This window comes from Mastomys coucha, unplaced genomic scaffold (genome assembly GCF_008632895.1).
Source record: "Mastomys coucha isolate ucsf_1 unplaced genomic scaffold, UCSF_Mcou_1 pScaffold23, whole genome shotgun sequence".
Taxonomy (NCBI): Eukaryota; Metazoa; Chordata; class Mammalia; order Rodentia; family Muridae; genus Mastomys; species Mastomys coucha.
This window is the reverse complement of record NW_022196906.1, coordinates 18,075,387-18,088,840: the sequence shown is the minus strand read 5'-3', so window position 1 is coordinate 18,088,840 and position 13,454 is coordinate 18,075,387. Positions and strand designations below refer to the sequence as shown.

Here is a 13,454-nt window from a genome sequence, read left to right as displayed (position 1 = left end):
AGAGTAATTTTAAATTAGTTTAAGAGTTGGATACAGTGTGTTGGTTGCATGCCATGCAAATGATAAGCCTTTGATTTTAGAATACAGGGATGCAGTGAGGAGAAGTTTGAATAATCTTGATCATTCTGATAGCTAACACAAGCTTAGTGGGTGCTATGACTTGCTAATATATTACTTGTAACAACTCAGTGAATCCCCATACCTCTTTTATGAAAGGATTTTGAAACTTTGATGGAGAAAAAATAATAGAGCAGGCTGGAGAGATGGCTCAGTGGTTAGGAACACTGACTGTTCTTCCAGAGGTCCTGAGTTCAATTCCCAGCAACCACATGGTGGCTCACAACCATCTGTAAAGTGATAAGATACCCTCTTCTGGTATGTCTGAAGTCAGCTACAATGTACTTATATACATAAAATAAATAAATAATTCTTAAAAAATAATAGAGCTTAAATGTGAGGTTTCCATTATGGAGAGTTTCTGGCCCTCTCAACATGAAATTACCTTCCAGTATTAATTAATTAATGTTGAGAGTTAGGCCATTAGCTATATAGGCTAACTCTCCCTCTGTCCCTCTGTCCCTCTGTCTCTCTGTCTCTCTGTCTCTCTGTCTCTGTCTCTGTCTCTGTCTCTCTCTCCCTCTCTCTCTCTGTTAATTGAATTTGGAATTGCTGATTAAGACTAAAATCAAGTAAATAAATAGATACATCAGAGAAGAACTGATGAGTTAGTCAGAATCACAATTTATCAATTTGCAATAAGAAATTGCTGTCAAACAAAATGGAATTGTGTGTCAGCCTTAGGAGGCTGTAGTGAGCTGGAGCGTTAGCTACAGTTAGACTGTTGATTCATATGGGGCCATCATACAGATTTCCAGATGGGGCTCATCCCTCCGGAGGGGCAGGAGTCAGCTGACCAGTGACAGGATTCACTCTGCCAAAATCTGTCACAGTGGCTCTTAATGTGCTTTACTCCATTTTGGACTGCTCTGATTATCTAAATATAAGCCCTGTTAACTCCGTCTCTGCAAACCTGAATTCTCTAGACTGTTTTCTAATTCTGCATCGCCTACAACCTAAGAACATGCTTAACATAAAAAATGATTGAAAATTCGAAAGGATATTTTATGATGTGAAAATTACATGGGGTTTACATGTTATTGTTCATAACAGTCCTAAGGGACTGTAACCATGTCTGTTAATGAGGATTATCTGCTTTGGAGTCACCGTGGCAGTGGCAATGAGGCAAACCAAGAGCTGTACCAGTCGGGGCTTTGCAGCCAAGCTACTGACCCTCTCTGCAATCCATTATTTTTATTTTATAATTTATCTTTTGTGGAGTAATTTTATTTCTCTTATTTGCTAGAGAGCTACATAGTAAAGTCTACTGCCATCAAAATTTCTTCATTTTATGGGCATAACATTTTGATTAAAATCTAGAGACAGAATATAAATTCCTTTGATTATAGAGATACAGGGTGTCATTTATTGAATAGCCATTATGTGCTATGAATCTCTTATTCAATCCTCAGAATTACTCTGTATGCTGTTCACATTAGAGCTGTTTTTAAGAATAAGGAGACTGTGCAGCAGAAGTTGTAGTTTTTCTTAAATTCATACTGATTATCAGCAGAGCTGGCATTTGAACCATCCTAACTCCAACTTCTGCATTTGTCCACTTCCCTACTATTTTGCCATCTTGAGTTAACTAAACCAAAAAGGTATTAGAAAGGTACAATCCCTTTTTTTCTTTTTTTTAACCCTTTTACTAGATATTTTCTTTATTTACATTTCAAATGTTATCCCCTTTGCATGTCTCCCATCCAGAAAGCCAATATCTCAACCCCCTCCCTCTGCCTCTATGAGAGTGCTTGCCCAATCCCTTTTGTGGAGAAAATATATTAAAAATAATATCAGATTTGATTTGCGATTCTCTTGGTTTAGTTTCCCACTGTTTGGTGTCATACTTTTGTAAAAATACAGAGAGAGAGACAAGTATTTTTTGAAGTCCTACACAAGATCAAGCTAGTCAACATTCTAGCAAGGATAAGGGGAGAGTCAAGAGAACCCCACCGATAGCTAAGGAGAAAGTCTCAGTTGATAGCTTCCAAGGAAGGTAGAGTTGGTTTTCATTAAGAGTGTGGCTCCCGGTAGGATAACATGCTCAAGTGGATAACTCCAAACCCGTGAGCATGTGGACAGTTTAAGCTGGACTTGTTGGGTATTTACAAAGAAAAGGAAGGGAATACAAAGTTCACAAGGCTGGAGAAGGGAAAGGCAGACATAGGAGGAGCTAAGGGCAGGAATGAGGTACAAATATGATCAAAATGCATTGTGTAAAATTCTCAAAGAATGAGTAAGATATTATCAAACAGTAACTAAGTGATAGCAAGCAGTTGGTGTGTGGTGGGAGCGGATAACTTCAGGGCCTGACTAGGTGGCACAGGTGAGTCTACTTTGGGACTCAGGGTCAGGATTGCCAGGTTTCCTGGGCTCCCATCAAATGTTACAGGGCCAAGTTTTATACTCTAGTAAATTATCTAGATTTAAAACATACCTCTGTTTAGAGCAACTACGAATCATGAGATCTTGGGTTGTGACCTCTGGCATATGCCTGGCGTCCAGTACTTCCTCTGAAAACCACATAAGGTAAGTCTCCATCTACACAGGTGGGTGCTCTGTTCCCTCCAGAGCCATCTAAGGACAAAGATAATAGAAGTCACATGTGAGGTTTTAACTATAAAAAGCCCTGTTGGCACTAAACTTCACCATAAACCCAACAGGCTTCTGTGCTCCATCGGGGCACCATTTTCAGGTTAAATGTGTTCTGCCTTGTAATATTCTTCCATAGTTTTGGCATGTGCTACCTGCTCTGGCTAGTCTTCTCTGATGCCTTCTCTAGACTGTTGGATGTAAGCCAGACTGGAGGAATGGTGAGCTCACTCTGCTTTGCATTCTATGTGTTTAGGTCTTGAATTTCTACAAGGTGCCTACTAGAGCCCATCTTAAGAACAAAAGCAAGTCGCACTCTGCCTTGTCTGAAAGCCAGAGAAGAAGCCTAACCGCTCATTTCCCTGCTCCGTTACTTAAAATATTTGAACAAAAATAGTAAAGCAGTTTGAGCTGGAACGAATCTATTTTTTATACCTATTGAGGCAGAATTCAAAATATCTTTAAACCTTGGCCCAAACTTACTTAAAATTTCATTCCTTGTGGAACTCTACCAGGATGGTTTCTGAGAAGAGATATTTCAAAAATCCAATGTGGGGATCTAGAAGGCTCTGTCAGAATCTCTTCCCTGGTTCCCAAACAGAAACTCACTTTCCTCAGGCTATCTCTGAAGTAGGGTGGAGCATTCACAACAGCATCCTGGGAAAATGTACATTCGTTTCTGACCTTTGGAGCACAGCTATAGTTTCTGGATGCTTGGTGAGAAATTGGTATTCCTTGAATATTCATGTAGTAAATTGTCAGTGAGTTACAAACTTTCTCTACTACAATTGTCTTTGTATCTCAAGCTGAAGTAAAAACCTTTCTCAACATTTGTAAGATTTGTTTACATAAGTAACTAAGATTGCTTATAAGTAACTATGATAAATTATTTATGTATAGTTATTCCTTTTTATAACATGGATTTCGGAAATATAAAAGCTTTCCTAAACATGGAACCCAACCTGATGGGAAAAATTAAACTCAATTTAAAACTCAAATTTTTATTTTTAAGTAAATATGTTTTCCTGTAGAAAAGGAACGAAATTCATTTTGGAAAAAAATAATCAAAAACAAACAAACAAACAAACAAACAAAAACTAAAAAAAACCATATTGCTCTTGGATTAGTGGAACTGTGTCACACAAACCATCAAAGCCAGGAACTGAGGTCTGTCAATGGTACAATATTTTATTACACATATTGCCATAGTTCAAACACCTGAAAATGAATGGGAAAAGGTAAGGTCCTACCCTAAGGTGACATGTAACAAGTGTGACTTCTTATAGCATCTAGGCTTTGCTTCCTCGTGGTTTCCAATTCAAAAAGAGGAATGGGACTACAATGGACAGAATCAGCTTAAAAACTCAGGACACAGTATTTGAAGGGTTCTGTCCCAGTGCACTTTGACTGCTGCTGTCCCCCGCCACTGCTCTCCTTTCCTTTTCACAGGAGACTAAACCCTCTTTAGTATGAGCAGCATGAACATTTCCAGCGATGAGATTATGAACATTGCCTACCACAGGCCAATAACACATACTGCAAACCTGGAATTCATTTTTGGAAGACTTCCTATCTTCAACTGTCATATCATCGTCTGCCTCTACCCTATGTGCTTAGATGCTGCAGGGCATGCAGCCAGAATGAAGGCAGGGCAAAGTCTGGATGACGAAGTCTACAGTGGTTTCAGGTCTCTTCTCTGCCAGGGGTGCCCAGGCACTGCTAACATGCTGCTGGGAGAGGAAATCAGGAATGAGGGGGTGGAAGTAGGTCTGTAGTCCATGTTTTCCTTCTCAGGTTGTCTACATGCCAGGCAGGAAGCAGAAGGCAGAGTTCAGGACAAACAGGATCCAGCCTGGTTGGAAGCGAATGCCAAGAGTACCAGAGGGGCGGGAGGAGGGAAAGCTTTCTTTGGGAGTCTTAGAGGAAGCTCTTTTAGGGGAAGGCTTTCCTCTCAGGGATCTTTTAATGAAGCAGCTCTCTGAGATGATCCCTGTTTGTTCACATTGCTTTATTTGGTGGTGGATGTGAACACATACTCTTTATTCAGCGTGAACCAGGGGTTAAATACCTCTTGGAGGAAGTAATACCCAGGAAGGGAAGCTCATGGGCTAAAGCCAAAGGCTATCTAGATACCACTGTCACACGGAGAAGAACTCCAGGTGTTTCGCTATGTAACTGAGTGCCCATGTGGGTATCACAGTTGCGTGCTCCAGACCAAGTACAGAAACAGGTACTCAACTCCTGCTGTTCTCAGATCTCTGAGATTCGCAGGGTTTGAGCTCATTCACCCTTACCAGTTCTCATACCCGTCTAGTAGCAGGGTCCTACATGCCCTGTACTCAGCCTCTTTTATCCAGATCAACAACTCAACTCAAAAGCCTATTACCTTCTTTTCATTTCCCCGTGACCTGTCCTGCTCCATCCCTAGTCAGCTATGAGCACCTCCCATTGAATGACTGTCACAGTCCAAAAGTTGTTTTCCCAAATTCCTCCATATACGATTTGACTACATGTTCGCACACAAACTAAGCACTTTTATAGCCTGCGTCTCTACTGTCTATCCTTACCAGTATTTCTGAGCTTCCAGAAAACATAGTGTAGAGCCTATGTTTACACTAAAAATATTACTATTCCTTGACCTTCACCTATATAAGGCATTCTGTCTAGAATGGTATGCAAGGATAGCATCCTGAAATAACATGTCCTTGACACCTTTACGGTTCTATTAAGGCCCCTCCTTAGTAACCAACAGTAAATATCCTTTGCTTCACCATGTCCTCTTACAGCCTCTGTTCTTCTTTGATAAAATGAAAGCAATAATAAAGTTAATCCGTCATGAGTGAGTTAGGATAACGTGTGCAAAGCAAGTAACAGGAGCCTGCCACATGGCTGAATGGGCTGTCCTTAGGAATGCCCCTCCTTTTAGTATCAGTGGTCGGTGGATGGATTTGCAGGGGCACCACTAACACCCCTGAAGGGGACCAGACTGCCTAGGTGCAAGTCTAGATTTTTCCTTATGAATTCTCTGACGTTTCTCATCTTCTCATTGCCTGCTTCCTGGCCTATGGAGTACCATGAGACGTGAACAATTTCATCTTAGATCACTGAGGAGTGGAAGGAAGCACCTGAGAGAAGCACCTAGCAAGTCACATCTGTATTGCTTGTGGTGTGAATTGTTCCTCAGGATGAATTGGGCTCCTTGAAATCCCACAACCTGTCCTGGAGTAATTCCCAGGATTCAGTTTTTGCAGGTTCCTCAGTCATGGACTATTGCAGATTTAACAGGATATGACATTCCAGCAGTTGCAAATTTAATTCCATCACTGCTAGCTATGTGGTACTTGGATAAAACTGAACAAAGACTCATTGCCATTTTACTAAATAATGTTTTAAGTTCCTTTTGCTTCTTTATTAAACAAGTTAATCCTAGTGAACTATAGCATACACACTGAACTTCAGCACACACATGGTCAAAAAGCCACACTAAATCCCTTTCTATAGTAGGTGAAGTTTGGCTTGTACATTTTTCTGCCACTGTCCTATCACCTTCAAAATGAAGACTGTGAACCTCATCAGAGGAGGTATTTTCACCACCCTCCCCCCACCAAGATTTGCAAATTCTATCCTCTGCCAGAGATGGCTTACCTGTACTCAACAAAGTCAGCTGAGTTCCAAAAGCAATAGCTCATCGGGTGTTAGCCAACTTATAGATGATTCTTTCTTCTGAGTAATTTATATCAGATAAATATCAAAACAAAGTATAAATTGGACTGTGTCCTATTATACTCTAACAGGACATCTTGGTGATGGGTAGGGCTCTCTTTAGTCAGTAGTGGTAAGAATGACAAAATACTAGTTGTTTATGGAGTACTTAGTATGCACAGGTGCTGCTTATAAACATAATCTAATTTGATTCTCCATAAATTTCAAAGTTACATATTTTGCTCCATGGAATATGGAAATAAAGGTGTGATAGTTTAAATAATTGACTAAGAGCCATGATTCTGAATTATTCTTTCAGCTCTTCTGTAAGAAGTCAACAAAGCAAGCTTGGGATAGGAAGGATTTGCAGAAGGCAATGAATGAATGGGCTCATGAGTCTGGGGAGACACTGAGCTATTCACAAATAGGCATGAGATTCAGACTTAGGGGCAGGATCTAGTGCCCACCAGGGGATGTGAGATAATGCCTCACCATTACTACACTCCTAACACTCTTCTGCAGGATGATGACAGGATCATGGATGTCGGTACTATGTATTTCCCATGCTCATGTCTCTTCATTTCCCTAAAGTATGACACAGAATAGGCTCCCAAGAAAACATTGTTAAATGTTGTGATATAAGCCTTACGTCATGTCCTAGACATCAGTGAGTAAAAAGATAATAGTATTGACAAGAGAAGTCATATTAGAAAATCAGTGATTAAATTTTTAAAATTCCTTTTTGCTTAATAGATCTTATCTTTGATTCTTTCTTCTACGAAGAAAATGGCGGAAACTCTGAGGTTGAAACTCACAAGATTGAATTGCTTAGCACAGGCAGCTTACCCATGGCTGCTCTCCACTGTTACCACCATCAGGACTTCAAATGCCATCAAAGAAATGAGTGTCTGAATCACCTCTCACACTTGCCTCTGTTTCTCCCATGAATCTGTTTGTGTCAGGGGAATAAAAATATTCATGAAAAGAAGGCTTTGAATTCTGTGTTAGCTCATTCACTGGCCCAGAAGTTTTATTGATTAAATGTTACTCACAGTCAAACTTGACTTGAATAGAGGCTAAAGCCAGAAACCCTCTATGGAAAACTTTTCTATAGCTGCACTTTCCTCTGAATCTATTGAAATAAAATTTCAGCAACCACCTGCCTATATCTCAGGTGCAAAGCTGATGCTAATTGCCAGTATGGGCTACATCTTTGAGGACAGGCTGTATCAGTAGTGACTTCACATAGGCAGTCTCACTTCATGGACACAAAAGAGTAGTCAAAATAATGAGCAGTCTGGAAGTACTGATAGAAGAATTACTAATGAGTTTACTTAAAAAGACTGCATCATCCCAGGCTATATTGATGTGTGAATATGTTTTAAGAGTCAAATTTTAACTGCTTATGTAATGCCGAAGTGTGATTCAGCAGAAGCAAACTTCCTCACTGAGACTGTGCAGAACATCTGAGGTTTCCTGTTGATTTGATGTATGGTCTGCTTCCCATGATTCTTTGGATGATGATTATACTTGTCAAAAATGGTATTCCAAAAGCCTAAATGTAAACACAGTTTCAGAGCTAAAGCGTTTTAGTCACCATGAGGGCAGCTTTAGATTTTTGCCTCTGAGGACTCATTGTTTGTGGCATGGTTGACCTCTGTAGAAATTCAAATAAACCCCATACTGCTTTCTCCTTACTACCTAGGAAGAAACTCAGGCTTTCTCCATCTTGGCTGTGGAGATTTCAGTTTGCCAGGTATAATGCCCTCTGCTAATCATTTAACCTTGAAAAATAACAAACCCTGCAGGTTAAAGTTTCTCACCTATAAAAGGCAGATTAAATGATAGTGATCTCAGAGATCTGTCGGTGAGACTAAATGAGAATCATGTGACCAGGAACCAGGCAGTTGACACACATGTAATAAATGCTAGCTATTATTATCATATCATGTGACAAATGCAAAGAAGAAAATTGTGAGCTGGAGAAAATTATAGGAACATTATAGTAATTAAATAATAACCTCAGTGAATTTGTAAAAGCAAGGTCTTGTAATAACCCTTTATTTTGTAAGAACAACAAACAGACAATTTGGTGAAACAGTATTAACATTTTCTAGGAGCAAAGTATATTGTTGTAATTATTTCTTTTCTTTTCTTTTTTCTGTTTCACTAGAAATTTTTTCTTTACAATAACAATACATGTACACTACATATTCTGATCATCCCCCAAACTCATTCTATTTTCTTCCCACTCTTAGTGGCACCCATTGTCCCTAGAACTCCCTCCCCATATTTACTAGTTAGGGTAGTGTGTCCCAGAGTTTAACTATGGTTGGAATTAACCATAAGAGCCTGGTGGGCTCAGTGCTGGGTACACAGCTATCTACTATACCTGTCCTTTGCCCAGAATCTGTTGGTTACCAATAGATTAGCAATAAGTGAAAGTGTCTCATGAGTCCCCTACCCCTTTATAGCTGACTGTATGAATGGCAGACTTCTCTGGACCTAGTGCTAATATATACAGCTGCTATGAGTTCATGACTGCAATGTCTGTGAATTTCACAGCCCTTGTTCCTCTCCGTCAGTGCCTATATTTATTCAGTCTCCACTTCCACAGTGTTTCCTTGGCCTTATGGGGATGTTATAAAAATCTTCTTTAGGAAGATTTGGATTTAGAATATCCTTTATTCTCAGCATCTTGTACAGCCATGCATCTTTGCATTTAGCTTCATATGCTGAAAGAGAGGCTTTTCTGATTGAGGGCAAGAGTAGCCTTTTCCTGTAGGTATAGACATATGTATTTAGGAAGTAGTGTGATGTTATGTTTTCCCAGGGTCCATGACACCTTTGGTCATGATTTTGGAGCAGATTTTCTTTACTAGAAATGGATTCCCAGATATACAGCAAGCCCAGGACCAATTAAAAAGTAGTTGCATATCTTTATGGCAGTCATAGCACCATGGCAACAATGAACACATCTTCCCTGGAAAGTAGCACTGTAGTTGAAAGAGTTCACTGTTGTGCACACTACATATTCTGGTCATCCCCCAAACTCATTCTATTTTGATGGTCAGACCATCACTGCCTCTACAAAACAGCAGCCAAATTAGCATCATTTGGCACTATGGGAGCACATGAGCCAGCAGAAAGGAATCTTGTAGTCCAGTTCTAGGTTGATTTCTGTACATTTCAAATCCAAATATAGGGTGTGTCTATAGCAACAGGGTTTTATAAACTAGTTTTGATGGGTTAACAGGATGAATAGCAAGAGCCAGTGCTGTGTTTGGAGGCCTCTTTGAACAATAAATCCTGTAGAAGTACACCTCACTGGAGTATCATTAGTGATACATTATTTCTAGGACCAGTATTATCTGGTCTGGCAACACAACTTTCTTAAAACTCTCCTTTATTAAAACCAACTTTGACTTGGGTTACTAAATAGGATGTTACCTAATGGTTTTCTTATAGCCCCCCTTATTTTGTTTGAATCCCTTATTCCCTTGACTTATAAACATTTAGTATCTCATATCTTGTGTTTTCTAATATTAAATGCTATTTTAGCACTTGCATGTACATACATAAACATTCCTGGCACACATCTGGCCAAGTGAACCCATCTAGAGTCCAGACTGCATGCTTGGGTTGAAAATTGGTTAGTACTGTGTGTTCCAAGAGCATATTTACTTTGTTCTTCATTTCTACCCCTTTCTTTTTCTACTGTAATGAAAATAGTCTGAGAAGGTGAAGAGCTACTTTATTGATTGGTGTGATGGTTTAAATCAGAATAAGCACAAAAGCTCATGGATTTGGACGCTATTTGGAAAGAATTAGGAGGTGCAGCCTTGTTGGACAAGGTGCATCAATAGTAGTGAGCTTTAGTATTTCAAAGCCCACATTTGGACCAGTGTCTCTCTCTTGGCTAGCAGATCAGGATGTAGCTCTCAGATACTTCTCCAGTGCCCTACATTTCCCTGCCATGATGATAATTGTCTAAACCTCTGAAACTGTAAGCAAGCCCCAATTAAATGCTTTCTTTTGTATGAGTTCACTTGAATATGGTATCTCTTCACAGCACTGGAACACTAACTGAGACAATTGTCATGACTACAATTCAAAACTCAATACAGCATAATTGGAAGAAATCTGTTATTCAAATAATAACATTCTCATGATAATTATATTTTCATGAATGTCATCTATGGACCAGCTACCCTTACTTTACTCACATTTGCAACTGCCCTATTAGTGTGATTAGTTCAGTAGAATTCCCATGAGGCAGGAGGATTAGATGGATTTATCTACAATTGCATCCAGCATGTCTAAATTGTACTTCAGACAGTAAATACATCTTCAGAGAGTGAGGAAAAATACTTGGTAGGAGAATACTTGGAACTTGGTAGAAGACTTTTGGTATCAAGTTCTTTACTGCTACAGGTTACCTTGTTCATGAATTCTTGAATAAAATTTCCTCAAAGTGCCATACATCAAAGTAGAAGATAAAAGACTCTTAAGGTCTCTCAGTTATGAGTACTGAGCTCATACTTCCTTCCATACCCATTCTAAAAGTTTCTGACTTGCCTTTCATGTCCTGTACACCATTTTTATTTTTTCTACACCATTTCTTCATCTTAAACTGAATGCCCAACTGCCACTTAGTGTTTCAAAATATTCTTTACCCTAAGGTCACACTTAGCAAATATAAAGGGGTTTACACTAGTAGAGTTGGACTACAACCCCACATCATAAAGCAAATTAAGCCTATAGTAGAGGTCCCTAGTTCAGAGAGCTTTCATCATTGTCACTAGCATTCAGCTTCCTGTTGATATTCTGGCCCTTCTCTCATCTGAAATGTCTATACTCTTCTCTCCAGTTTATCTGCCCCCCTCCTGCAACAGTCCTGCATTCTCACCGATGTCTTGACCAGAGCATATCAACTACCTATCTGTACCTCCCAGCAGCCTCACCATTAGCACACCATGTTCCTGTGTCTCACACATAGGCCAGGTTACTCCAGGAATCATTCTGCAATGGACTAGGAAAGGAACCCTCTCTTCTTCGAATACTTGCAAAACTTTCTGTTGGCTTGGCAGTTTTGTTTGTTAGCATTTCATTCTTGATTTCCTGCTGTTTTAATTTTTTTTCTCAACATGGTTAAAGTCACAGCTAATGAGATTCATTTGTTTCTGTCAAAGGGAGATAGTTCGTATTTCCATGCTAATCTGTTTAGAGTATTGTGTTGTTTCACATCCAACTGCCCAGTGAGAAAATGCCCTTTCTATTTTTTTTTCTAGTTTTTCTAGACAAACTTCATCCTGCTGTTAATACTGGTATACTGGTTCTTTCCAACTTGACAATAAATACATTAAAAAACAAAACAAAACAAAGAAACAGAAACCTGCTAATGGTATCAATAATGTTTTTCTCATCTACAATTCCCATTTATTGTTGTTTCTTCTCTAGAATATGATAACTTCCAGAACAGATGTATCATTTTCTTCTTAGACTAGTTTTGAGGATACTAAGCAGTAGACCTGACATCCTCTGAGAATAAATAACTGCCTGACTGTTCTTAACAATCAGTGTTAACACCAGTCTTCTCACTGGGTTTAAAGGCCACTCCACTGGAGAGAATTCATCTCTGGAACTGTAAGGCTGCTCAAATCCCCAGGGCTGGAGAATCATAAGACCCAGGGAAAACAATGCTGATGTTCTGCTATGGATACACCTTCCAACTGTACTCCAAATATTTATGTTCATACCCATAGATTATTGCTTCTCTGTCTTGATTAGAAAATCTTCTTTTTAGAGAGGAATGCAGAGAATTCACACATTCATTCCCAAGTCAAAATGATGACAACTATTGACTATTGAGTGCTTGGCCCTAAAAATCAGTATCATCCCTCCATGGATCAAGTGATATTGATGAAGAGGGAGTAAAAAAGATTGTAAGAGCAGGGAGATTAGAAGGAGTACTGTAGAACACTCTCTTTTTGACATGACATCGAACTCATTCGCAGTAGTAGTGGTGACATGCATAAGACCTGCACAAGATGGAATCCACCATAATTCTAGTGTGGATGATAGAGGAGCTCAGGATCCCCCACTCCTTCCTGCAGAGATTTAAGGATTTTAATAGTTGCTGGAGGAAGAGGAGTCAAGCTTCTCAGTGTAGCTACTGGTTAAGTTGTCCTTACTCAAGTTAAAACAAAAATCCCACCTGCACGCATGCAAGCAACACACAAAGACATGAAAGTAGCATGGGGATTGTTGGAGAAAGGGGGCTCAGTTACAATGGGGGACTTTAAAGGGAACAACAAGGTGAAGATAATCAAAAGACATTATACATATCCATATATGTATATATATATATATATATATATATATATATATGAAAGAATAAAGTTTAAATGGTACTAGTCTTTATCTATACACTTTCAATGTCTGCCCAACTTAACTTTCCCACTTTTATTCAGCTGATATCTTTTCATAAACCAAAGAAATATTAACAGAGATACATAAATAACAAAAACAAAGTTGTATAATTAATTCAGTACCAAACACTGTGAACTGTGGTATACAATTCAACAGGTTAAGAACCTACTTTGCAAGATTCACACCAAAAACCGATATAAATTTTGACTTTGGTAATTTTGTGAGACAGTAGAAGACAAAAACGTACATGGAGAGAAAACCAAAACACAAATTAGGAGGTTATAATGCTGTTAGGTAGGTACAGATGAGGTATGCAGAAACAAATCAGAAGGTCCTGAATCTTCTCAACAGTTCTCCTTGTTGTGGGTGTTCAATTCGAGCTTAACCCTTGCATGAGTCATTGCTACTACCTAACTATGTGATTAAGAAGGCAAACACCTCCCATTAATGTTTCTGAGTATTTCCATTCTTCTGATTGCTAAAAACCTATCTCTACAGACTTCTATCAGCATGAAAGATGGAAGGAACATTTGAATTGCCTTTAAAATGATCCCTGGGTACAAACTCTATGTTTGAGATATATGATAGAATTTTGTCTGGTATTGTTACAC

General features: G+C 39.1%; 1 long non-coding RNA gene across 4 annotated transcripts in view; it reads left to right on the top strand.

The window, feature by feature from the left end:
• The window catches only part of LOC116073007, a 28,148-nt gene extending 20,749 nt beyond the window's left edge, over positions 1-7,399 (top strand). For all 4 annotated transcript variants that reach the window (XR_004111629.1, XR_004111632.1, XR_004111631.1 and 1 more), the window contains exon 4: positions 7,165-7,399. This is a non-coding gene — a long non-coding RNA (uncharacterized LOC116073007). The remainder of the gene's footprint in view (positions 1-7,164) is intronic.
• The last annotated feature ends 6,055 nt before the right edge of the window (positions 7,400-13,454 follow it).